Genomic DNA, 27,502 nt, shown 5'->3' on the forward strand with positions numbered 1-27,502 from the left:
TCCAGCTCAGGATCTCTACTCTTCAGATTAGAGTCATTACGACTCTGTTTATTTTAGAAAAGATTAATGGTTCCCCCTCCTCATTTCTCAAGAACAAACTTTCGTCTGTATAGAGTGAGTCATTAAATATATCGGCTCAACCGCTCTGGCTGCAAGATTACAGATATAAAAATCATCTGATTTTGACAAAAAACAGCTGTGCTTTTCTTATTGCTTTGAGTCCACAATCACATGTGGATAGAGACAGGGAATGTGTGACTGGTCAAGTTTTCACGATAGCCAGAGAGACACACGACCTCCACCCTAACCAGCAACCTTCCCAAGACCCTCCAGCAAGTCACCTTCACTAAGATGTCTCTCAATGGATTCATGTCAAGTCAACTCAATTCAACCTACTCTCGTGAGCTATTCCCATGAATAATATGGAATATGAGGAATGAACAGGAAGGAATATTTATACTCAGGAAGTTTACAGTCCACCAGTGGTACGTTAAACAAAACCCACTGAGAACTAAGACTGATTGTGGTAGAGGTGTTTGAGGAATGAGCACAGGAAGGCAAGCTTAGCCCGCAGGCAAGACTTTTTGGAGGGGGTGGTGTTGGACTTCATCCTGAGGGACCTTGATTGTGTGTGAGTGTGTGTGTGTGTGTGTGTGTGCACGTACATGTACACACAGGTATACTGGGGTTAATTAGAGGGAAAGCGAAACATTCCAGGAAAAGGTACTTTATTAAGCAAACACACAGAGGCAGAGAATTGCAGTGCATGGTTAATGCGTGCGAAAATCAGAGTGGAGGAAGTTTTAGGTCCAGATGTTCACAAACTTTGATGTGTGTTAGATCCACCTGGGCAACTTGTGACAAATTCATCAGCCCAGGCCTTGCCCCCGGATTTTACAAGCTAGGCTGCTGGGACTTGGAGATGTTAATGATTAGCCAGGGTCATACTGCTCATTAATTAGCAGCTGAACTAGCTGGAGAGCCTGTTTTCAGGGAAGGACAAGTTCCTTTGTTTATTTATTTTTTTGTTTTTGAAGGGACCTGAGGTGTAAGATTTGTGAAGTGAGCTAAAAGAAGACTAGAGAAGCGGGTTGGACTCAAATTAAGGAAAGATTGGATTAAAGGCTAAGGAAATTGGAATATTTCTATCAGCATACAGAGTCACTAAAGATTTCAGAGGGAGAAGTGACGCTGTCAAAGTAATCAGAGATGTGATCTAAGAACAAAACTTGTGGTTCACCCTGTTGACTGGAGATAGAATCACAACTGGCTTACAGATCCTGTATCTTCCCAGCCAGCTAGGCCCTCCCACTGTCATTTGAAGCATGCTCCTCTTGAAGCCCACAGAGGCCAGTTTTTTTTCTCCTTATATAAATAGTAAAATATCTATGTGAAAATATCACTTCATCAAGCATCTTTCAAAACAGCTCATTAAATCCTCGGAATGCAGAGTCAGTGAGAGGAATGCAAATTTTCATCTAGATTTTGACCCCAGGGCAATATATGCCCATCCTCCCTGCCCTACCTCATGTGGACCACCTCCGTGGTAGGAGCAGCAGTCACAGGTCTATGCCTGAGGATACAGGGGGGAGTGCAGGTGGGGGACCAGAACAGCAAATCAGGAGTCTCGTCTACAAATGTTAGGCCTCTCAGTAACAGCAGGGGCAGGAGAGCCAGGGGATCAGAACTGTGTTGCTCATGGGCATCTGGGGGTCTGGGCCCTATTTATGTCTACCTTGCTTATCAAAACCTGACTGAGAGGGATGGGAAAGGTACTTGAAATTTGTACTTCCTTTAGCTCAACAGTTATTTATACTGGGTTATACTGACATTGGAAAGACAACTATCTGGGCTGTCAAGCAGGGCTGGAGTTGTTGGTCGTGGGGTTTGAAGGTGATGGCCCTGACTGAAGGCCTCGAGGCGGCATCTCCCGCTGTTCCTGCAGTCGATACCTGGGCCTCGGTCCACTCAATGTCATGAGAGGAGACAGAGCCCTGAAGCAAAGAAATCTGGATCACAGAAAAGTATTCAAGGGTCACGCAAGCCAACAGTTGCCAACTGCACAGTCCTTCAGGAGCTGCAGGCAGTGAGGATGCCTTAGCCTCCCATGTGTCCAAACAAGATTGATAGGAGAAGCCTCCTGTTTTGATTCTGGAGATGTTCATATCCAGAGGAACTCCATACCTAAAGAATGTGCTGGAAACCCAAGCTCCAGAAATATAAGGTCAGGTGTCCAGAGCTGTACCCAGGAACGTGTACATAGTCACCTCCACCATGAAGCAAGGCAGCCTGATGATACTGACACGGAGTCTGGAGATCATGGTAGTAGCGCCTTCTCAGAATTCCGATATCTCTTCAAGGGGTTGCAAAAAAGTCTCCTATTTATTTTGATTCTGGGTGTTAAACTTGTTATACAGCATACAACAGGAGTTGCTCTTGGAATTGGGCTACTTACAACTTTTATACATGAAACCAAAAGCATTTCAAATCTGGTTTTCCTAAGAGAAAGGTGTTCAGAGATTCAGTGTGCTTGGTTACTGGTATTCATAGCAGGATCTTCCATTCTTTCCTATTACATCTTTTATTCTCAGTCACTTTATTATAGCTTAATTTTTAAAAAGCCTGCTCTAGACCCCATTGGAGCTTCTGGGAAGTACTTCAATTGCTGGAATTACAGACTTCATTCTGAAATTCCTCTTCATGGGCTTAAAATGCCTATTTTACTGGTGCCTTCTTTCATCATGCCTTTCATTTAATTTAATTTTTTTAATTTTTAAAATTTAAGTATAGTTGATTTACAATGCTGTGCCCATCTCTGATGTACAGCAAAGTGACTCAGTTATACACCTATAGACATTCTTTTTTAATATTCTTTTCCGTGTATAGCACAGGGAACTATATTCAATATCCTGTGATAAATCATGCCTTTTAAATCCAAGGGTTACTGGTATATGATTTTAGAAGAATTATGTCAGTATTACCAAACTTTTGTTCCCATACCAGTTTGGTTTCGTTACCTTATAAGCTATGGGGAGTTTGGTAATGTAACTAGATGGATTCTTGGGATATTGCTGGCTTTACTCTACCTCATACTAAAAGTTCTAGACATTTTTACACACCTAAAAACTTTCAGATAGGGTTTTGCCAATATTTTTTTTTTGAATTTTTGAATTTTATTTTATTTATTATTTTATACAGCAGGTTCTTATTAGTTATCCATTTTATACATATTAGTGTACACATGTCAATCCCAATCCCCCAATTCATCCCACCACCACCCCCTCCCCTGCCACTTCCCCCCACTTGGTGTCCATACGTTTGTTCTCTCCATCTGTGTCTCTATTTCTGCCCTGCAAACCGGTTCATCTGTATTATTTTTCTAGGTTCCACATATATGTGTTAATATAAGACATTTGTTTTTCTCTTTCTGACTTACTTCACTCTGTATGACAGTCTTTAGATCCATCCACGTCTCTACAAATAACCCAATTTCGTTCTTTTTTATGGCTGAGTAATGTTCCATTGTATATATGTGCCACATCTTCTTCATCCATTCATCTGTCCATGGACACCTAGGTTGCTTCCATGACCTGGCTATTGTAAATAGTGCAGGACACCCAGTATCCCTAAATGCCAGCAGCACTCCTCAGTCTGGAAAAGCTGAAAATGTTCTGGGCACCACTGCTCTAATGTTTCAGAGTACATTGCATAAACTATTTCCTCGGATCAGCATAATGATTCAAAACATTAGTAATATCTTCACTCCTCAGATGATGAACTGAGGCTTGAAATGGATTGCTGGCTTTTCCACATGGCTAGTGAAGGGTGCTGCTGGCTCTAACACCAAGGGGCAGACTCTAAATTCAGCTCCTTTTCTAAAACATTGTGCTGCCTTTCGATGGAGGCAGAGACTCAGACTTGATCTCAATCCACTAGTAAATGGAACATGCAGATGAACTGGTGTTGCTGTTGTTGTTATTTATATTTCTAGCTTTCTTCTAAGGAGCCTGGGTCTTGTTAAATAGAGGACACTTTGTTCTGTGGGTCTTTGGTGGAAGGGTAGAGGTAGGAGCTAAGAGGACCTGGGTTAGTTTGGCTAACAGAGGGAGCAGATCATGGAGCTTCCAGGGACAATGAGGGATGGAGGGAAATAGGAAAGAGAGCCACTAGGACCTAGTGAGACCTTGAGTAATGCGACATGACGTACCTACCCACGCAATCTCACCCATGAGTCCCAAAACTTCAGTACAATGTATCACTCATGAAATGCTTAGAGTGAATTTTTTGGTGTAAAATGGCAAGGGGCTGAGTATTACTCCTGGGTTGAGAGAGGCTAATGCAGAGACAGCACACCTGAACCCAGAAGCCAGAGGCAGGAGGTAACCGTGAGGGTGTCAGCGACTCCGAGAATCAGCAGAAATCAAAGCAAGGCCTGGAGTTTTCACAGATGTGGAACTGGTGAATTTACCCAGACATCTGAGACTGGGGGAGCACCAGTTCACATCTGAATCGTAGGCAATTAAAGTGAGGGCCCAAACATTGCTGGGTTCTAGAATACTTTCAGGTATTAGAGGGAGGAGAACCAATCTGTGTCAGAGATTATACAGCTTGAAACTTTCCCCAAGGCAGTCTAAAGATTTGTCTCCTTATTTAAGAAAATTCACACAATATTTGAAGTGGCTGATCATTTACTTTTCACACTGGTCAGGACCATAAGAGGAATTCTCTGAATAGAGTTAAAATTGGTGAATGTGGGATGTGATGAAGAAGTAGATGCCCTGACATCTCTTCAGCTAGTGTTGCCAGACCTGTCACTTCCATAAGCAGGGAGAAGCCAACCATTCCAGGTCGTTCTCTGTAATAAACACAGGATGCTTATGTCACTTTCATGAACAGATTTCATGAAAACGACAAAATGACAGAGAATGACTGAATCCACATACGGAATAAGGACCAAATGTTAAACGTAATTATTATCATTTATGATTATTATACACTAGGATTCTCATAAAAGCATCCAGTTTGTTCTCAGTAAAAACTTGGTGAAACCTGGCTTGTATTCCTTTGGACACACCAGTCTGGTCTTATTTTCTTGCTGGAATGCTCTGGTTTGCTGCTTTTTTGTATTCAAGACCTTATTACTGCTTGGAAAATGTTCCTTATCTTTGCATGTGCACTAATCTTTATGTGAGAAGCAGGAGATGGTGCCCCTAGGTGCCCGCCCTGCAGCTGAGAGTCTCACTGAGATCTGGGCCTGAGTGCTGCCCCCTAGGGGTTGTCTGTTGCACTGCTCTGCAGCCCTGGGGAGGATGCTCATTCACTCTAGGCCAGTGGTCACCTTCAAGGCCCCCAGTGTTCCAAATAGTTCAGGGAGGAGATAAGAGAAAAACCATTACTGATGCCAAATTCTGTGTTACCTTCTTCTACCCTGATGCTTCCCAAGAGGTCTCTCAATTCCCAGTTCCCCCTCATGGTCCCAATCATCTTTCCAACCTCTTGCCCCAAGGCAGGCTTTGGCCTGATGTGTCCCAGACACAATTAGTCAGTGGTTGACTCTCATTCAAATAATAATAAAATATCAGAATAGCACTGCGTTCTTTGAAGATGAACTTGACAGGCCTGAAATCTCAAAAGAAATCTTGCAGGGATGAAGCCCAGGGTCCCCAGTGGGCCTCTCCCTGAACCCTGGGCAGAGCTTCCCATCACAGCCAGCACAGTGGGGGAACATTCTACCCAGCTTCCACTCTTTCCTCAGTGGCTCTAGATTTCTACTGCAACCTGTTTCGAATTCAATGTTTTACAAGGAAATGGCACAGAAAAGGAGCACAGCTACTGCTTAAGCAGGCAACTCTCAGGGTCCCGGAATTTTAAAGGGTTTGGAAAATATCCTAGAAATCACAGTAAAAGGGTGTTCAGGGACAAGTGTAAGACCCACCAAACAGTTCTATCAACTGAGTGAGGGATATTTACAGAAGGCAATCAGAGACCCAAAATTCCAAGGGAAAGAAACACAACCATAAGCTAAACATCTTTATCTAAATGAACTCTCCATGTTTGCAAGTGAGTCATTTCTGGACTTTGAAGCACGGATTTGAAATTTGCATGTCATGGCAATCCACTGAAGCCAATTTGACCTTTTGGTAAATATGAAGTTTTTCTGGTAAATGTCAATAGCCTCCAACCATTAGAAGTGGGGGAGACTGGGGAGCCTATATGTTCCTTTCCCTACAACCATGCTACCAGGAGCCATATTACAATGAAACCTAGTTTTAGAAAATATTCTGACAACACCTAGATATTTATTCACATTAAGGGTCAAAGATAGTCTTAAGCCTGCTCTGTAGCTGGCGAGGTCCCACTCTTTACCCTTGGACCCTCTGTTCAGCATTTCCCATAAAAGGCTTAACTGAATTCAGGGCAAGCATATTCTGATGACAGGTGTGGCCAGCTTTGTGCTGGGTCAGGCATAGGGTGTCTCGTGATGGAGAGGAATGCAGAACCAATTCGGAGGTCTAGACCGCAAGCTTGAACTATCTGTATTCAGCAAGCTGGGCTTGCCAGGTGCTAATACTTCATTCAGGAAAGGGCAGTCATTCCTGTATGACACTACTTACCAGCCACCTATTTGAATACTGCTCATTTCACCAATTAAAAACTATTTTAAACACCCCCTATGCTAATCAATAAGCCTCCTGGTGTAGATTTAGCTAATTTTATGTAAGATACTAAGTGACCCAGCAAAGGAAACTATAAACAAAATGAAAAGACAACCTATGGAATGAGAGAAAATATTTGCAAACGATGTGACCGACAAGGGATTAATTTCCAAAATATACAAACAGCTCATACAACTCAACAACAAAAAAATAACCCAATCGAAAAATGGGCAGAAGACCTAAATAGAAATTTCTCCAAAAAAGACATATAAATGGCCAACAGGCATATGAAAAGATGCTCAACATCACTAATTATTAGAGAAATGCAAATCACAACTACAGTGAGGTAGCACCTCACACCAGTCAGAATGGTCATCATTGAAATGTCTACAAATAACAAATGTGGAGAAAAGGGAACCCTCCTACACCATTGGTAGGAATGTAAGTTGGTACAGCCACCATGGAAAACAGTATGGAAGTTCCTCAAAAAACTAAAAATAGAGTTGCCATATGATCCAGAAATCCCACTCCTGGGCATATATCCAGACAAAACTATAATTCAAAAAGATACATGTACCCCTATGTTCATGGCAGCACTATTCATAATAGTCAAGACATGGAAACAACCTAAATGTCCATCAACAGATGAATGGATAAAGAAGATGTGGTACATATATACAGTGGAATACTACTCAGCCATAAAAAGGAATGAAATGGGGTCATTTGTAGAGATGTGCCTGGACCTAGAGACTGTCATACAGAGTGAAATAAGTCAGAAAGAGAAAAATGAATATCACATATTAATGCATATATGTGGAATCTAGAAAAATGGTACAGATGAACCTGTTTGCAAGGCAGAAAGAGACACAGACGTAGAGATCAAACGTATGGACACCAAGTGGGGGAAAGGGGGAGTGGGATGAATTGGAGATTGGGATTGACATATATACACTAATATGTATAAAACAGATAACTAATGAGAACCTATTGTATAGCACAGGGAACTCTACTTAATGCTCTGTGGTGACCTAAATGGGAAGGAAATCCAAAAAAGAGGGGATATATGTATACATATAACTGATTCACTTCGCTGTACAACAGAAACTAACACAACATTGTAAAGTAACTGTACCCCAATGGAAAAAAAAGAAGATGTGGTACATACATACAATGGAATATTACTCAGCCATAAAAAAGAATGAAATAATGCCATATGCAGCAACATGGATGGACCTAGAGATTATCATACTAAATGAAGTAAGTCAGAAAGAGAAAGAAAAATACCATATGATATCACTTACATGGGATCTAAAATATGACACAAATGAAATTAACTACAAAACAGAAATAGACTCACATGGCATGGCATGTGAGATAGAGAACAGACTTGAGGTTGCCAAGGGGTGGGGGGTGGGGGACGGATGGATTGGGAGTTTGGGGTCAGCAGATGCAAACTATTATGTATAGAATGGATAAACAATAAGGTCCTATGGTATAGCACAGGGAATTATATTCAATATCCTGTGGTAAACCATAATGGAAAAGAATATAAAAGAGGAATGTGTATATATGTATAACTGAATCACGTTGCTGTACAGCTGAAATTAATACAACATTGCAAATCAACTATACTTCAATAAAAGAATAAGATACTGGGACTTCCCTGGTGGTCCAGTGGTAAAGAATCCACCTTACAATGCAGGAGATGCGGGTTCAATCCCCGGTCAGGGAACTAAGATCCCACGTGCCACGGGGCAACTAAGTCCAAGGGCCACAACCACTTAGCTCATGCGCCTCAACTAGAGAGACTGCGTGCCACAAACTACAGAGCCCATGTGCTCTGGACTCCATGCGCCACAGCTAGAGAAGAGAAAACAACCCACACACCACAACTAGAGAGAAGCCCTTGTGCCGCAATGAAGAGCCCACGCGCTGCAACGTAAAGATCCCGCATGCCTCAACGAAGATCCCCCATGCTGCAACTAAGATCCGATGCAGCCAAAAATAAATAAATAAACAATAAATAAATCTTAAAAAAAAAAATAAGATACTAAGTGGCCATCTTAGAAGATCTTGATTCTGGCGAGGGTTCTTCATCTGTTGGTTAACCACTTTTGGAGGGTAGATCCCCAAACACGGCATTCTAAATGCTAGCTAACTGCTCTTAGAGGATAGAGTAACTTGTATATACAACTACATTGCAACGTTTATATTGAGGTATTTTAAAATAAGGGTCACACAGACAATATAGCACATGGGAACAGTGAAAAGGCAACAAAGAGTAAGACAGAGTTGGAAGCAAGAGAAACAGTCTTGACTGGCTGACTTTCTGCTTTGTGAATCGTGCCTCAGGAGATGCTGAGTCCCACATAAGGACAGGCTCTCTTTGCTGGAGATTGATTTATATTATAAGAAGTAAAGCTTGATTGGGCTGTCTCTAAAACTTTTTATTTTGAGGACTAGAATTCCACTGGCCCAGAAGTATCTAGAATAAATCATATAGCTGTATTTAGAGATTTCAGAACCTTAGAAAGAGAATTTGAGGCAAGGGTGACAGAAATGAGTCTGTTCTTTGATGCAATTCTGCATCTCCACTTGCCTCTGCTGCTGCTGAAATGTAGTGAAAAACTCTAGGAAATAAGGCTCTAAAGGTGAAGAAGCATATTTCAAGTGTGTTATCAAAATTCTATCGATTAACAGAAAAAATGTTACTGGTGAATGCTGGCTGAAAGGTAAAAATTTATCAGTTTTTTTTTAAGGCATTCTCCCTAAAATCTAAAACTATAGTTTTTTGCTGGCTCAAATTCTTTGTAAGGTGCCTCAAGCCCTTTATAGAACAATGTGGAATATAAATGAAAAAAACACATACAGGTGCATGTATGCACACACACACACACACACACAAACACACACAACTGTAACTCTCATTGATACTTTATTTTAATATAAGGTTTAAAATTAAAATCAGGCAAGTGAAACCTTAAAATAATTTCACATTAAACCTTGGTAGTTTTAAAATTATGTCACTCATCAAACACCAAGTAACCTAAACTTAGACATTAAACCTCTTCCGTAGAACACAAATCAATGGATCTTTCCCATTTTGAGTCCTTTTTGGAACAAGGTGGGTATGGAAATACATACAATAGTAACAACAAAATAATATAATAATAATAGTAAATAAACCAATGCCTCAATCTTATGAAATAGCTCAGTCAACCTACAGCACTTCATTTTGCTATGCTTTCTTCAGCAGCTTTGATCTAGTTGCATGGCTTCCGAAAAATGGCAGAAATAAATCAAGGTGCAATACAAAAGGTAGCAAAGGCAAGAACAGTGATTGTGTTTTTGGTTTCAGTGAGCTGAGACATTAGCAGGCTCTGGCATTAATCTACCTGGTATTAGGATAATGTTTTCAAGCAGCGGACTTTTTTAAAGAAACAAAACCCCTAAAGCCAGAGGGGCAAGATATGCACAGATTATGTGCAGATTTGTGTGGAGGTCTGTATGGAGTAGACTATATTGCCTGCATGATATGGAGGAAGGGCCCCAGAAAACCCCTCTGTCCTCAGAATATCTCCCTCACTGTCCTGTCATGGTTAACTGAGCTTCTACCATTAAAGATTTTATTTGTTGGTTTTAAGATAGTGATTTTCTAACTCCTTTATGCTGCCAACATTCTCCCTTTTGATACAATTTTATTCAGAGGCCTAATAAAACAGATAAAAGCAGAGATACTGTTGCTGAAGTAGGTGACCCTTCGGATCAGCCCCTCACTCCCGCTGAGACACATCTGCAAACTGCTAGGGCTTATTGAAGGACATCTGAAAAACCATTGGGTTAAGACAGAGCTTCCCAATTGATGTGAACAAAGGGTTACAGAAGTTGGGAGATATCAATTCCTTCAGCCCTTAAAGGAGGGGATGGTAGAGGAGGTGTGGGTGTAGCTCTGGCCAAGCCCTCTTTGGCCCATTGTGTCTCACTTTTATTTACCTCAGTGTATGGGAACATTATTATAATTTTCCGTGCACTAGGCTAGGGCATTATGCTCTGATAGCGTTTATCACAATTATTACTGGTCATTAACACCTTAGCATGCGCTTTTCCCTGCCAATTCTCTAAGGAAAGGAAGCATATCTCAAGCTAATCTGGGTAGGGGAGATGTTGGAAATTGGGTCATAAGCCAGGAAGCTCTCAGGAAGGAAAGAATTGAGTGGGAGGCCAAGGAGAAGGTCCGAAGTGGGGTTCTGGATGGCCTGGAACCAAAGGGTACAACACTAAGACAAGAGGAAGAGGACACTCTGGAAGAATCCGGAGGGCTCTGAAGTGAAGGCCCTGCTCTCCCACTGGACGAGGATCAGCCCGGCTCCCACGTGTCAGCTCAACCCACGTCGGGATCACGCAGGCAAACACAGAGTTTACTCCTGAGAGAGATTTTTCACAAGGTTAAGTGCTCACTCGGGAGACCCAGATGAGTGGATTATTCACCTGGAAGAAGGCAGACTCGAGTTTCAAAAGGTTAGATTAGTAATTGCAACTGGGGACCCGTCTCGGGCAGGCCCCGACAGTCTCTGACTGAAGAAACAGAGCTGCTTCCCACCTCCTCCCTCCCCAGCGTCCCGTCCTCTTCCTCTGTGTCTCAGCTTCTTTTCCCATCGCTCTGACTCACAAGTGTCAGCCACTGGAGCGGCTCCCCATCTCCCAGCCCTCGGAGATCTCATTGTGAGCGGTTTCTTCTCATCCCCGTCCACTTAGTGCTGGGCACCAATCCAGACACGACCCACTCTTCCAAAGGCGCCCCCTGAGGTGCAGCTTCCGGGCAGGGACCTTCCACAGGCAAAAATGATGTGTCTCTGAGGACTGGTGCGCCAGACGGACAATCCGAGGTTTATGGTTTTCCAGAAGGGGTTCACAAAGCCCTGCCAATTCCCCTTTCGCCATTGGCCAATTCCCTTTCACTGGCTCTCCCTGCCTGTCATCTGCTTTGTCAGCCAAATCCCTTTTCATTTTTCTCAGCTTCATCTTGGACTCAGGCCTAGTAAGTCCTGTCAAGAAGATTCCTGACGTATGAAGTTTTATGTCTCTTCCACCACCATCGTGAGAGGCGTTGCCCGTCTTTCACCTCCGTGAAATGTTTCACAGGAAGGCATTCCCATGTCTGAAGTGGAGCATATTGGACCAAAACACCAAGTGAAAAGTAGCAACGCTATTATTATTTTCCAATGAGAATTTAAATCAAAAGATGCAAAGGAGCAATCCTCCAAGGAGTTTTGGGGGGAAGGGAGAAATAAGTGGAGGAAAAACTAAAATAGAGAACGTCCTTGTACAACACTGAAACTCTTTAGTGAGAGTCAAAAATTACTCCAAAAATGGCATAGTCGTTTTGGAATCAGGATGCTTTGATTTTTGTCTAAATCCACTCATCATCCAAGTCCTTCTGAATATTCTGGGCCTGTCCCAAAGTCACTGGCCTTTTTCTCACCAAATGGCTCATGATTTCTCAGCACCATCTCTAAGTCTTAAGTGAACTCAACTCACCGTTGCTCACACACAACTTGCTGAGTCCACCGGAGGGACTTGCCAAATGCAGTTCTCTTCCCATGGGATAACCTTGGTGCCTATGTGGGTTTCCGTTGGTCTGTTTGTTTAACCTAACATTTATTGAGGCTGTGCCACGCACATCGCATGATTTACCTTATTTAATTCTCAAAACAACCCTATGAGATCGGTATCATTATTGTCCCCTTTGGAGGATCATAACAGATGGGGAAACCAGCTGAGGCACTGGCTCAAGGACACAGAGCTATTACTAAGTGACAGAAAAAGAATTCTAATTCAGGCGCGTCTAAACACAGAGCCTAAGCTCCGAACCACGGACACTCTCATCGTCTCCTCCTTTGTTGAAGGAGTTTAACGTAGAGTGAGTTTAACTTTTAAACGGTTTGTAGTTTGGGGATAGAAAATGCCCGGCCTGCAGCTGGCCTCGGAAAATACAACTCTCCAGCTCCACCGCTCTTTAGATCAGCAGGAAAACCAATCTCTCTTAGCAGATCCAGCCGGGGGACTGACACTTCCTCAGCTGCCAGGCATCTATGGAAGCTGAACGCAGCTCCAGACAATACCTCTGCAGAGGTTCCCTTCTGGCGCAGCCCAGCGCCCGGGCAGGTGGTGCCGCTGGGCTCCGCTTCCTGTCCGCCATGACTCAGTGCAGATCCCCTTTCGGGCTGCAGCGGTTCTTCAGGAGGAAAAAAGGAAGATCACTCCTCACCCTTTGGCGCTACTCTGAGTCGGGGAGGGTTACACACCAACCCGGGCCTGACCCGCAGTGATGGCGTCTTAGACGCGCTCACACTGTCACATCCCGAGGCTCCAGACTGCCCCCTAGAGGACGGGTTTCTCTGCTGCTCCCTTCAACCAGCTGGCTGGCAGTGGAGACGGGGATCGGGTGGCGGGGTGGAGCTCTCCCTCCTGTCTCCTTCTTCCCTCAAAGTATTAGTTTTGTTTAGGGGCTTCCTTGCCTTCCTTGTCCCTGGGTCCCGGCTGTGGTCACCCGCTGACCCTTAGTTCACCTCAACAGATTTCAATAACTGAATCTCAGAGAAGAGGTATTGGAGCTTTAGTCCCTTGCTTCGCAGATCCCCGGGGTTCTCAGGCAAGTTTGCACCCGCCCCTTTCCGAAAAGTTCAAGCAGAACTTTTTAATAGTCTTAAAAAAATATTCAAGCTTCACTTACTCTGCTACAATCATAACTCAATTCTCAGGGGAAGCCTAACTACTTCGCCGTAACTTGGCTTCTGCCATTTAGCTCTTAGATTGATTTTCGCCCCACAAGCAACTTGGAGGCTTGAACTTTGTGAGCCCTTCCATGGCTGACAGTGCTCCTCAGAGCCCAATAACTGCTGTTCACCGACTGGACCCTGGAACTGCCTCTCTGTTCCTTTTGTCCCTTTTCCTTTTCTTAGCAATGTTGGGAACAAGCATGAGCAGTCCATTAATACTCGCAAGGCTGTTTGGGCTCTTCAAACGAGAGATGTCAAAGGCAGGATCCTGGGAGGGTTGTAATTATTACATTCTTAACCACCCTGCAGCCTTTCTGTACCAGACCTCTAATCTGTAATATTAGAACGTAGCTGAATCATATTTCCAATTGTCTATCTTCATCTGCAAGCCCAAGGCACACGGGGGTGTAGACTGGAGACTCAGGGTGAGCCTGGGAAGATTCAGAGGTTTTAAAAGGAGCTGATTAGCTTGGCATTTGGGAGAGAGTCTCTTCCCTTCTCTGCTCTCCTTTTATCTGACCCCAATTGGCCTCAGAAGGCCAGCCAGCTCCCAGCCTCCTGGCCCAGCTGCTGCCCCCTGCCTAGGCAAGTAGGGCCATCCTGTTGGGAAGGGGGATGTACTACTTCTATCCTCTGTATTCATCCTGCTCTTACCATATCCACCATGATAGGTTTTTCGTTGCCAAGGCTGGAAGGTGTGCGGAGGTTCCTTCCTCTTTGGGTACTATGTTTTGAACTCAATAAACTGTCATGAGGAGGAACAGACAATAAAAGTTACCATTTCTGGGCTTCCCTGGTGGCGCAGTGGTTGAGAATCTGCCTGCCAATGCAGGGGACACGGGTTCGAGCCCTGGTCTGGGAAGATCCCACATGCCGCGGAGCAACTAGGCCCGTGAGCCACAATTACTGAGCCTGCGCATCTGGAGCCTGTGCTCCGCAACAAGAGAGGCCGCGACGCTGAGAGGCCCGCGCACCGCGATGAAGAGTGGCCCCCGCTCGCCGCAACTAGAGAAAGCCCTTGCACAGAAACGAAGACCCAACACAGCCAAAAAGAAATAAATACATTAATTAATTAAAAAAAAAAGTTATCATTTCTTAACTGACTTGTGTTGCCAGGTACTTTACCTACATTGTCTTATTTAATCCTCAGAAAAACACTGCAAAGGAGATTTTATTCCATTTCCCTATGTAAAGAATTCAAGACGAACAAGGTGCACCTAGGAAATAACTTACCTCGAAAATGATGGAGCAGGATTTCGAATCTAAAGTCGATGGTGTTCCCACCACTTGACTCTCCCTGATAGGTTGTGGCCTGTGGAGTTGGCTATGGCCTTCCCTTGGGGGAATTAGCCGAGGCAAAATCAGTACATGCTTTTCTAATTGATTACTCTTTTTTCAATCAAAAAATATGAAAAAAGATATGCCTAAATATTATAAATGTCATTTCAATGGATGATACTAATTTTAAAACAAAATTAAGCACTTCTCAAAGTAATCAACTCACTCATTTTGTCTAGGTATGGTTTTTATCTCACATTTGAAAAAAACCCTTAATTTCTAACTCACTCTCAGATTTTTGGTTTGGAACCTCCTCCGGTTTGTCTGTAGCACTAGAATGTTCTGCAGCTTCAGTATTGCCATCATGCTGTCAGCGTCTCTACAGGAGTTCTTCCACGGTGGTTAAAGGCACAGACTACAGAGCCAGGCTGTGGGCTCACCGATTTTGCCACCTATTGAGGGCAGATGGCTTCATTGGATTATTGTAAGGATCAAATGAGTTACTAGATTCAAAGTATTTGGAATTGTAAGACCTCAATGAATTTTAATTATTATTATAAAAATGTTTTCAACGGTTCTAGAAAAAGAAATTATCTACAACTGCTTTCTAGTATTTTTGCTCAGCTGCCAGTAGAAGACAACCCACGTGTCACCCACAGATCTGGGAGGACAGCTGGACAGTCTCATCTCTGGGCAGAGGACAGAAATAGGGTGGATAATAGCTGCATATTGCTTAGCATTGCAATGAGATAATAAGACTCAAAAGAGACAGAGACCCTTTTGATCCATCTCAGTATTTTATAATAAAAGTGATCATCTGGTCATAATAAAAAAAGCAAGTACTGTCTTTCTAGAGAGAGGAGGCATTTCTAATTTCAGAGGCATAGTTCCAATCATAGAAAGAAAACTTCATTTTATACTGGAAGAAAATAAAATGTTAACAGTAGTTATCTCTGAATAGTAAGACTACTATTAATTATTTTATTTAGTTTTTTGGGGCAGTTTTCCATCATTTCCAAAATCTTTGATGAATATATTTCACTTTTATACTAAAAAAGTTATAAAAAATAAAGTTACAGGAATTGTATAAATTGATATGCAAGGTTCTTTCCAGCTTGTTTATTCTCTGTCAACATTTATTTTGATAACAGTTATGATGTTTTTCCATCATTTCCTTTGATACACTAGTGAGACTGGCAAATTTAATGCCTGTCTTAATAAACCTAATTTCAGGAGCAAAAATCATCATTGTTTATTTCTCTTCTGACATTATGCCTCTGGCTGAGACTAAAGCTAGGAAAATAGGACAAAATCTAGGGAAAACATAGAGTTTAATGTAGGTAAACCCCCCTAAGAAACATAATATTACTTAGACCTAGCCCAGGCAAACTATTATTATCTATTTGGGTTGAAGCGACACAAGCGATTCGATCCTAATTTGTAACATTTGCTCAAACACCTAGTCCCTTCTAAAACCCACGGCATTCTACTAACATTTTTTTACTTAATATTTTAAGTATTTGTCAGCCTTCGGAACTCTTCCAAATACTTGTAAAACAAACCGAAAATTTAGATTGAATAATGAGCTCAAAAGATTTCAGGGGACTTCCCTGGTGCCACAGTGGTTAAGAATCTGCCTGCCAATGCACGGGACACGGGTTCGATCCCTGGTCTGGGAACTAAGATCCTACATGCTGCAGAGCAACTAAGCCCGTGCGCCAAAACTACTGAGCCTGCGCTCTAGAGCTCTCGAGCCACAACTACTGAGCCTGTGTGTCTACAGCCCGTGCTCCGAAACAAGAGAAGCCACCACAATGAGAAGCCTGCGCATCGCAACGAAGAGTAGCCCCTGCTTGCCGCAACTAGAGAAAGCCCACATGCAGCAACAAAGACCCAATGCAGCCAAAAAAAAAAAAAAAAAAAGATTTCAGAACCTTTGGGATCAAATGAGAAGCTAATAGAAGATTTTAAACAATGGTTCCTTCTCACTGCTTGTAGTTTTGTTTTTCCTACAATTTAGAACATTCCTTTATAGAAAACATACCTGGAGATGCTTAGAATCAGTGAATGATTCATGAGTGCACCTCCAGAAAGGAAAGTCCATTCTCCATTTATTTAAATCATTATTTAATGATAAACAAGTGAGGTGAGAGAATTTAGCAGTAGTCACGGTGCCAGCCAAGGAATAATTATAGTTAACATTTCTGTAGTATAGATGCTGGTCTAACTCTACACATAATTAAATCATTTTAGCCTTGCGACAGCCTTATGAGAGAGGGTTTTCTTATCTTCATGTTACAGGGGAAGAAATTAAGACCCAGAGAGGTTAGGGGAGTTGTTCAATGTCACACAGTCATCAAGTGGCAGAACTAGGAATTGAACCTTAGGCAGACTGGCTCTTAACTGTTCTTAACTTCTAGGCTATATTGCCTCAACTTGACTGCTGGAGCTAGAAGAAACAGACTTTGTGGACCACTGGACAGTGCCTGGGCTCTGCCACACCCACAGCAGCACCAGTAAAGGCCTGAAATACTGTAGATATGTCCATCTCCTAATCCTTGAATGATGGAGGTTCTCTTATTTGGGAAAAGGGTCTTTGCAGGTGTAATTACATTAAGGATCTTGAGATGAGGAGATCAACCTGGATTAAACAGGTAGACTCTAAACCAAGTATCCTTCTAAGGGAAAGGCAGAGGGAGGTTTGAGACAGACAGAAGAGGAGACAGAAGAGAAAGAGGCAACATGGTCACGGAGGCAGAGATTGGAGTGATGTGGCCTCAAGTAAAGAAATGGTGACACCACCAGAAGCAGAAAGAGCTAAGGAAGAGATTCTCCCCTAAAGCTCTTCGGAGCGAGAGCAGCCCTGCTGGATTTTAGACTGCTGGCCTTCAGAACTGTGAGAGAATAAGCTTGATGTTTTTAGCCACTTGTTTTGTGGTAATTTATTACTGCAGCCTTAGGAAACTAATACTATACTGAGCATCGGTATAGTACTTTTCAGTTTTCAAAATGCTTTGGCACACGTGACCTTATTTGATCACGCACCCCTGCACTCTGCAGTAATTTAGTCTGGGGACCTAGCCCTGCCATTAAATGGCTATGGGACCTTGTGCAAGGCACCAGCCTCTCTGGCCTTTCTCTCTTCATCTGTAAAAATGGAGCTAATAACAATGCCTGCCTTGTGCCCCTCACCAAGGTGTCGTGAGGATCAAAGGGAAAGAACACGAGTGAATGTACTTCCTATACTGAAAAGCTATTTTCACTTCTTACCTTTGGGTACTATCTAAACCATCGCCTGGAGGAGAATGTGGGTGCCATGAACACATCGGGAGGGGCGTGGGCATGCTACTGCTACCTCCTTTACCAGGACCATATGCAGCTGGAACCCCCTGGAGGTTGGGAGTGAAGCCTGGGGGTGGAGAGACAAGGAAGCATTGGGAAACTGGGACAGGGACTGAAGCTTGACAAGACTGAGCTCTGCCATGAATTCAGTCATCTCATGAGCAGAGGATTGGTGTCCCAAGGCTGATTTCTCAAGAAACATATGGTCTAAGAGCAGGAAGGCAGAAAGGTCTGTCCCCCATTAGCCCTTGTTCTCCGCATGGTCAGAAGCCAAAGACCACCCCAGAAGGTGTGAGTGGAAGTTCATTTTCCTGCTGACCTTTCAGTCCTGAGCTTTTGAGTGATGATGGTTCTGAAAGGTGGTAATTAGTGCCAATTGAGGTGATGCTTTTGTGAAGTTGACACCTCTCCATTAGGAAATGGACTGAAGCCAGTGGACCAGCAACTCAACCAGGGGAGAAAAAGCTAAAAAATCAGTGCCTGGCCAAACTCTGCACAATTAGAGTCTTCCTCCAACCATGCTCTGGTGCACAATGGGAACCCTTGCAAGGATGAAAATGGGAACGCCAAGGTTGAATGCCACCCTAAGCTTTGGCATAGACATAAACAATGACAAGGAAAAAGAGACACAATGGGTGAGAGAATAGGAATGGGGGCAGGGTAATTCAGTGTGTTTTTGTGGGGCAAAATAAACCCAGGCAGAAGAAAATAGCATGGATTAAGCCAAAGGCACTCATCTAAATTCGGTACGAAGCAATTTCCTGATTTTTAATGAGTTATGTCACTTGCATTCTGTCAAACTTCTTGTCTCCTGTTCTTCCATTCTTTATTTAGTCTCCACAGGTACCCAGAATTCTTCTAAAACTTGGCATCATCAGGAACAAAAGCTTCACTCAGGTTATCACAACTCTGTAACCCTTTTCCTCTTTTTCCTTTAGCCCCAACCAAACCTTTTTCCACATGTAAACACAAGTAATCTTCTAAAAGACAAATCTGAATGTGTCACTCCCCTGCCTAAACCTGTCACTGCTTTGCTATTGCTATTGTACCGAAGATAAAAATCTAAAATCCTCAACATGACATGTTCTGGCTCTGGGACCTCACCAAGCCAACTTAGTGCTGCTCTCCCCATCACTCTGTACTCTCCTTTGCACCTCTGTTTTCTGGATCTGGGTCTTCAAACAAGTTATTCATATATGTGCATATATGAATATATATACAGACGTATATGGAAATGACCAAGTTTGATATATACCTAACCAAGTAAGATATGTTCCCTTTGACTAGAAAGCTCTTTCCTCTGCACTTTGCCTGGCCAACTCCCACCTCCGGTTTCCAACACACGGAATGGTCTTTCCAGATCACTCACCCCCCATTTAAAATCATGTTTTCCTTAATATTCACTCTCATAACACTATTCTTTCCTTTAATAACACTTACCATACTGCAATGTATTATATGTATTTCTTTGCCTTTTGCTTCTCCCACTAAATTGTTAGCTCTAGGATGTAGGGACATAAATGCTTTATTCCCTGCAGTAAAGCCAGATACTTTATCCCAGCCCTAGATATTCTGAGATTCAATTGGTCAGGAATTGGTCAGGGGTGGGGTCTGGGCATTGGCATTTCTTCATAGTTCCTTGGGTGATTCTAGTGTGCAGTGAGGATGGAGGACTGTTTATCCAGTCTACCCTCATCATTTCAGGAAGGAAGCAAATGAAGCCCAGAGAGGTCATGTGACTTGCTCAAGGTCTTCTAGTGGTGGAAACAAGGACGCAGTTCTTTCAGAGCCTGGTCTCTTTACACACTATGATGTCCCTTTACTTAACCTGGAGAAGCTTTGTAAATGAGTAGGGAAAGGTTTCTTTCAATTTTTGCATTCTTATTAGGATAACAAATTTGTACCTGTTTACCTGGGACTTCCCTGGTTTTAGCAGGTTAAGAAGGGGAGAAAATGCTATCTGCCTCATAGCTGTTGTGAAGGTTAAATGAGCTAACGTACGTAAAGCATGTGGCACAAAGCCTGGCATGCACGTAGTAGGAGATCAACTATTGTTAGTTTTTAAAATGATATAGGAGTCTTTGGAAACAGGCTACCAAGGTAGAAACTCTGCCTTCCTCCCACCCTCCCTCCCTTCCTTCCTCTTTGCTTTGTTCTTTTTTTCCTTTCTTAGTGCAGGTGTAAATATATAAACATAGAATGGAGATGTCTCTTAGCAGTTGTGAGCACACTAAAATACTTTTTTTTAAACCAGTACTCATTACCGTCTGTCAACTTTAAATGCCACCCAGACGTCTCTAGGTAGTGTAATTTCTCCTGCCAAGTGAAAGCATTCACAGTGTTCAATCTGCTCAATCATTAAGCAGCTACTTAAAACAACTCTTTCAGGGCTTCTCCTTCCCTTGGGCATCCATGCTTGTAACTCTGTCAAAGTGCCTATTTCCTGGAATCTGGCTTCTGCAGACTTCCCAGATGTTGGTATGCCAGACTAATTATTTTTCTAAGGCAGCACTGGCGTCCTCAGGATACCAGCTGAATTTGATCCATATGGCAGCTCTGGGAAGGGCAAAATGCTAATTATGTAGAACTTAGGCCATTGATATTTATTTGTTTGTTTGTTTGTTTATTATCTGCACAGGCCAACTGAGGGATAAACTTGGAGGCAACTCCAACATGGTAACTGGGGTGTTCATTTAGTTAGTCCTACCTCACATGTACTGGCGATCTTTATGTCTTTAGCAAATCCATATTAGAAATGATAGTTCATTTGTGGAACTGTGAACGAAACAGAAATGCAGCAAATCAGAGATTTTTTGACGATGGGACTTTGAAGGTTACCTCATCCAAACCCCTTGAGAGTATAGCTCATTTAATATTTTGTTAATGTAACATTTTGCAATCCACCAGGAAATTCCTCTAATCTTATCATCACCCATCAATTGGTGACAAAAGGATTTGGGGAAGGAAAGCAGCTGCAGATTTTGATGTGGGAGGGCAGTGGGCAGGTGAGGGGGCAATACATCTTGCGTGATATGCCAGGGAGAGGCTCAGCAAGGAAGGAACAGTCTAGGGAGATTGGCAATCAATAAAATCTAACATTCTACAAAGCCATAAAAAAGAATGAACTATATATATGTACAACAGGGATGGATATCAAAATAATTATGTGAGAGAAAGAAGCCAGATGAAAAGAGTATATAGTGCATGCCATTTATATACACTTCTAGAAAATGTAAACTGATCTATAGTGACAGAAGCAGATCAGTAGTTGCCTGTGACTACACAACCACTATCCAACCGGCTCCTGAAGTAGGAAACTTGGTATTACCCTTGAGCCCTGCTTCTCCCTCCCACTCCCTGTTCCATGACTCAGTTGCCAGGTCCAATAGATTCTACCTTTTTAATGTTGTTCACAATCACCTTTTTCTCTCTATTATCATGGTCACCCTCTTAGGTCAGAGCTTCAAACATCTTATCTATACATTATTTTTAGTAGCCTCCAACCTATCTCTTTACCTCTATTTCCTGCCTGTTCTAATTTATCCTCTGTACTGCTGTCAGAGAAACTATTAAATGTTTTCTATTGTTTAAACATAAAACTCCCCCAATATAAAACATTTTAAAATTGTTTAAAATAATTAAGAAATATGCATAGAATTATAATACAAACACCTATGTGTCTATCACCCAGAATTAAGAACTGTTCACATTTTGGAATTACTATTTGGCATATTTTTTGAAAAGAAAACTTAAAATGAAATCATCTTTGTTTTTTTCTCCATCTACCCTACCAATGCTTCCCAGTTTCTAACACTGTCATTGATCACATATAACTGTATGTACTTATTTAGCTCATGTTTTTATAATTGTGTATATGTATCCCTGTGTTAAAAATGAAATAAGTGGTATCTGCAACTTGCTTTACTACAAGTCTTTGAGATTTATGTGTTTTGATAAATATAAAGATGAAATTGACTCTATACTGCTATATCCTATCATACGAGCATATCATACTTAATCCATTATCTTATGAGTAGGGCATTTATGTTGTTTCCAATATTTTGCTACTAATAGCAATTCTTTTTTTTTTAATTAATTAATTAATTTATTTTTGGCTGTGTTGGGTCTTCGTTTCTGTGCGAGGGCTTTCTCTAGTTGTGGCAAGCGGGGGCCACTCTTCATCGTGGTGCGCGGGCCTCTCACTATCGCGGCCTCTCTTGTTGCGGAGCGCAGGCTCCAGACACGCAGGCTCAGTAGTTGTGGCTCACGGGCCCAGTTGCTCCGCGGCATATGGGATCTTCCCAGACCAGGGCTCGAACCCGTGTCCCCTGCATTAGCAGGCAGATTCTCAACCACTGCGCCACCAGGGAAGCCCCAGCAATTCTTAATAAACATCATTGTATATATCCCTGTGGTAGGATGAGAGGTGAACCTAAACTTATGCCCATACCCTAATCTTTTGAATCTGTAAATGTTACCTTTTATGGCAAAAGATGTGATTAAATTCAAGATCTTGAGAAGAGGCACTTATCTTGGATTATCCAGGTGGGTTCTAAATGCAATTATACGTATCCTATAAGAGAGAGGCAGAGGGAGATTCAACACCACACATACAGAGGAGAAGGCCATGTGAAGGTGGAGCAGACAGAGAGCCACGTGGCCGCAAGCCAAGGAATGCCAATGGTCACCAGAACCTGGAGGAGGCAAGGAATGGATTCCCCCCCATGGCCTCTGGAGGGAGCGTAATGCTGCTTACACCTTGATTCCCAACTCCCGGCTCCAGAACTGTGAGAGAATAAATTTCTGCGGTTTTAAGCCACCAGGTCTGTGGTAATTTGTTATGGCAGCCAAAGAAACTAACATGCTGTATAATGTACTGTGTTTACTATTACATTGTATAATCATTTTCCAGGATTTAAATTTAGGAGTTGCAGGGTATGTACATATTCTATCTTGTGTAGACATTTAGAGAGTGTTCTAATTTACACTTCTCACAGCAGTATATGACGCTTTTCATTTCCCACAATCTTGCCAATGCTGGTATTGCTGGACTTTAAAATCTCTGCCCATTCAAAGGTGTGAAGTAGTATTTCATTGTTATTTTATTTGCATTTCCCTGATTACTTGTTAGGTTGAGAATATTTTTGTGTGGTCCTTGGTCATTTGAATTTCCCCTCAGTGAGATTCCTGCTTATAATCTCCATGCATATTTATTGGATTGTTTACATTTTTCTTATTTCAGTAGTCCTCTACATTTTTTAATACTAATCCTTAGTCCATTACCTATGGTTCACATATCTTCTACAAGCCTTTGGATCCTTTAACAATGATATTTTAAGGGAGAGAAGCTTTAAATTTTAAAAATTTATCAAATTTTAAAGATTTCCCAAACTTGTTCTTTGAGTTATACTTTTTTTGTGTTTTGCCTAAGAGATCTTTCCCTATATCCAAGTCACAAAAACTCTTCTATACATTTTTTTTTTACAACTGTCTTAAAGTTCTATTTTTCACATTTGATCTTCAATCTATTTAGAACTTATTTGTGAGAACAGTATGAAGTTGGAATAACTTCATTTTTTCCCATATAAAAGTCACTTTTACCATTTCTCCACTGGTTTGTAATGCCACCTCAATCCTGTACCAATCCAATAAACTGTCATTTCTGGGTCTCTATTTAGTTTCCCAAACTATATGCCCATTGTAGTTGCCAGACTGCTGGATTACTAAGGGAAGGAATTGCAAATGACCACTAGAATAGAGATGCATCTGCCTGAATCAAGAAAGCACAGGGAGGGACCCCCAGGATGTAAATTTCCAAGGAATCCGTGGAAATGCTCCCTGGGGGAGAGTCAGCTTTAACCATCAGCTGAACCCAAAAGTGCAAGGCTACCTAGCAAACTAAGAATTACCCTGTCCTTTTATTTTTCTCTCTCACACCCTTCTCAGTTCTGGCTGGGCCACAAACTGTAGCTAGTAAATAGGGGAAAAGGCGGGGAACAGAGAGAGCCGAAGTCAATCACACCCATATCACCAGAGGCAGACGGCCACTAACCAGGCTTTGGTACAGTGAATGGAGAGGAGTCCCACCTTTCAATAAATTTTATTTTTAATTTATTTTTTTTAAAATAATGCCAATGTACTACTTATTTATTTATTTTTAATTGAAGTATAGTTGATATTATATTAGTTACAGGTATAATGCATAGTGATTCTATATTTTTATAAATTATACTCCATTTAAAGTTTTAAAATATTGGCTATATTCTCTGTGCTGGACAATATATTCTTGTAGATTATTTATTTTATACATAGGAGTTTGTACCTCTTAATCCCCTACCCTTATCTTGCCCCTCCCAACTTCCCTCTCCCCACTGGAAAGTTTGCTAGTTTGTTTGCTGTATCTGTGAGTCTGTTTGTTTGCTATATCTGTGAGTCTGTTTCTGTTTTGTTATGTTCATTTGTTTGTTTTAGTTTTTGGATTCCACATATAATATACAGTATTTGTCTTTTTCTGTCTGACTTATTTCACTAATCATAATATCCTCCAGGTCCATCCATATTTTTGCACATGCCAAAATTTTATTCTTCTTTGTGGCTGAGTAATAGCCCATTATAAAATGGAATATGTGTACACACACACACACACACCCACCACATTCTCTTTATCCATTCATCTGTTGATGAACATGTAGGTTGCTTTCACATTTTGAATATTGTAAATAGTGCTGCAATGAACATTGGGGTGCATGTATCTTTTCAAATTAGTGTTTTCGGTTTCTTCAAATTTTAAAGGCTTTGAACTCTATCTTGGACTAGACATTATAATTTCCCAATGGAGACTATAATTGAGAACTTAAAGTGATTTTAAAATTATCCTTTGCCTAGGAATGAGCAGACAATGAAATCATGATTTCAGACCTACGTCCTTCATGAGCAGGATAAAATTACCCCACTAAATAAATTTGGAAGGGTCATTGGTAGGAAAAATAAAGTTGTATCTGATCACCTCCCAAAAGTTATGTAGTCCCCATACCAGTTACCTGTTACCCCCATCTCATCTCCCTCCACTCTTAAATCTCTCTTCTTTCAGTCATACAGTCACTTACAGTTCCTTAAACCAACCCCACTGGCTGACACCTCCAGGCTTTTACACCTGCTGATCTCCTAGCCTTTAATGGCCTCCTCCCTTCTTCCTCTTCTCCATCTGCCTAATTCTTACTTATTTTTCAAAACATTGTCTCTCAAATAGTACCTTCTCTGAGATGCATTCCTTTAACCTCCTCCTTCCCAGCTATATTTATATCCACATACCTACATAATAAACCTCATCAGATTATTATAATTGCTGGTTTCATGTGTTCCTCTCCCACCTGTGAATGTCTTATCATATCCTTGGTGCTTAGCATAATGCCTCCAACATAGCAGGCATTCAGTAAATAACTGCCAATGGTGGGTGGTAGGGGTGAGAATAAATTAGGAGCCAACTCCCAGGAGTCTTCTGGGAAAGCCCCAGGCTTCTGGAGGAGAGTAGAAGACCTCTGGAAGTTGTAGAGTGGCCCATAAGCCAGGAGAAACAGCACTGGGTGACACAGAACAGCAGAAGTGGAGCTACTCACAGACCATGTGGGCATGACATGTTCGGAAGTGCCACCTTTGAATCCCGAAGAATTTTTCTGCCATGATGGGCTCAGAGACTACATTCAATTCTTTTTTCAGGTTTTCTGAAAGTTTGGGTTGGGGGTGTGTGGAAAGAGCTAGCATTTTATAGTCATTGTTAAGACTTTTGTTGACTTGAACCTAAGTCTGTGAGAGAAGAAATGACTTAGATACCAAAAGAATGTTTTCCCTAGGTTCCAAAGAGATGCTCAAGTCAACATAATTAAATGAAAGAAAATTTAAATAAAATCTGTAGGATGTGTCAGGACCTGTGCTTGGCGCACTGCTTGACTCAGGAAAGAACTCTGAGAGCCATGAAGAAGTAACAAGTGTCTCTGATAGAAAGTCTACACAAGGAAATCCATTAACCTAGAACACGCAAAGACAGACAATGAAAGATGTGAAAATCTGCGTGCGCGCACACACACACGAAGTTTATATCAGCACTTCATCACCGTCTCTCATGAATAAGTGTTACTTTCTTGATTCTGTTCCCTGTAAATGATCTTGCTCATAACGTTTATAATAAAATGCAGCAGTAATAAAACATGATGAAAGATAAATGGATGCATTTTAAAAAGTAGCCGTACGAAAGATTGTTTATGTTGCATGGCAGGCCATTTTTCATACTAAAAGCGGCTAAATTTATCTGCATAAAACATGATCTTGTTCACTGCTTTTACTGTAAAGACTACTGCAAATGCATTGCCTTCCCTAAACTCTTTCAGATTTAAACTCTAGTCTTTGTATGTTGGACACTGGATATTAACAATTGGCTTATTGCTAGGCTTAGCCTAAGGTGAACCCTTCCTCCTGGGGGAATCCTAATTCCTGGGAAGCCTGATGAGCTGTATTTTTAAGGAAAACTCTTAGTCTTCATTTTGGGTCTTGACATGAAGCAGAATAGTGACTCTGGGATCCAAAAGACCAGAAATGAAGACCCTTAAGAGAGATTCTGTTTCTTCTTATTATTATAGAATAGAAAGAGTCTTGGGACTGGCCTTTATTTGCTCTTTTCTGGGCTTTTCCTTCTCAGATTGTAGTCCAAGGGGGAACAGTTATTGTTTGCTTCCACACCATCAATCTCTCCCATCTCTCTACACCCCAACCTTCTCCAGCTGACTACTGAAATCTAAAGATGTTTATTGGATATTTTTCTTGCCTGTATTAAGGTCTTTGGTGGGAGAAGTCAGAACAAACTTGTCATTTACATAAGCTTTATAACAATCATCATCATCATCACGAACTTCATTATCTTCATAAATAAGAACATTATCATAGTCTCTATCTCTTACTGATCACTTAGCATGTTTCTGGCACTGTCTGAAGACTTTTTCACACATTTTCTCATTCAATACCCACCACAACTTCATGGAGTAGGCAATAATACTGTTTTCAATTTATACATGAGGAAGCTGGCACTTAGAAGGCTTAAATGACTAACCTGAGGTCTCTCAGCATAGAAGTAGAAGAGCCAGGACTGAAACCAGGGCTCTCTGACCCCAAATCCATGTTCTTCACCACGGTATCACACATATGGACACAGCACAAAGTACTCTTCAATGTTTCTAGCTTTTAATTTTGGAGAATTTTTAGTGGCAATATCTTAATCCCAGACCGAATTTCATGGCCACTCAGAAGCATATACATATCCTACAAACTCATCTTAAGTTCTGTAAACGATGCCTTTCTTCGCACAGACATTGTGTTATTTTGGAAACTGGAATTTTTTTCATTTAAAAATGTTATTTATATTTAAAAAAAAAACCCTCATCTTAAGTTTGTTCTAAG

General features: G+C 41.7%; 1 protein-coding gene, 1 long non-coding RNA gene and 1 pseudogene across 3 annotated transcripts in view; 2 read left to right on the plus strand and 1 right to left on the minus strand.

Moving 5' to 3' along the window:
• The window catches only part of ANKRD55 (ankyrin repeat domain 55), a 502,662-nt gene that overhangs the window by 150,166 nt on the left and 324,994 nt on the right, over positions 1 to 27,502 (minus strand). The window lies entirely within an intron of this gene.
• LOC309623113 (E3 ubiquitin-protein ligase RNFT1 pseudogene) lies at positions 1,907 to 2,756 on the plus strand (annotated as a pseudogene). The gene has a single exon. The product of its transcript is annotated as an E3 ubiquitin-protein ligase RNFT1 pseudogene (transcript).
• On the plus strand, positions 3,614 to 22,137 carry LOC309624457. Its single transcript, XR_014241941.1, has 2 exons — positions 3,614 to 14,208; positions 14,521 to 22,137. It is a non-coding gene; the product is annotated as an uncharacterized lncRNA (long non-coding RNA).

Source organism: Balaenoptera borealis, assembly GCF_965194805.1.
Source record: "Balaenoptera borealis genome assembly, chromosome: 2".
Lineage (NCBI taxonomy): Eukaryota > Metazoa > Chordata > Mammalia > Artiodactyla > Balaenopteridae > Balaenoptera > Balaenoptera borealis.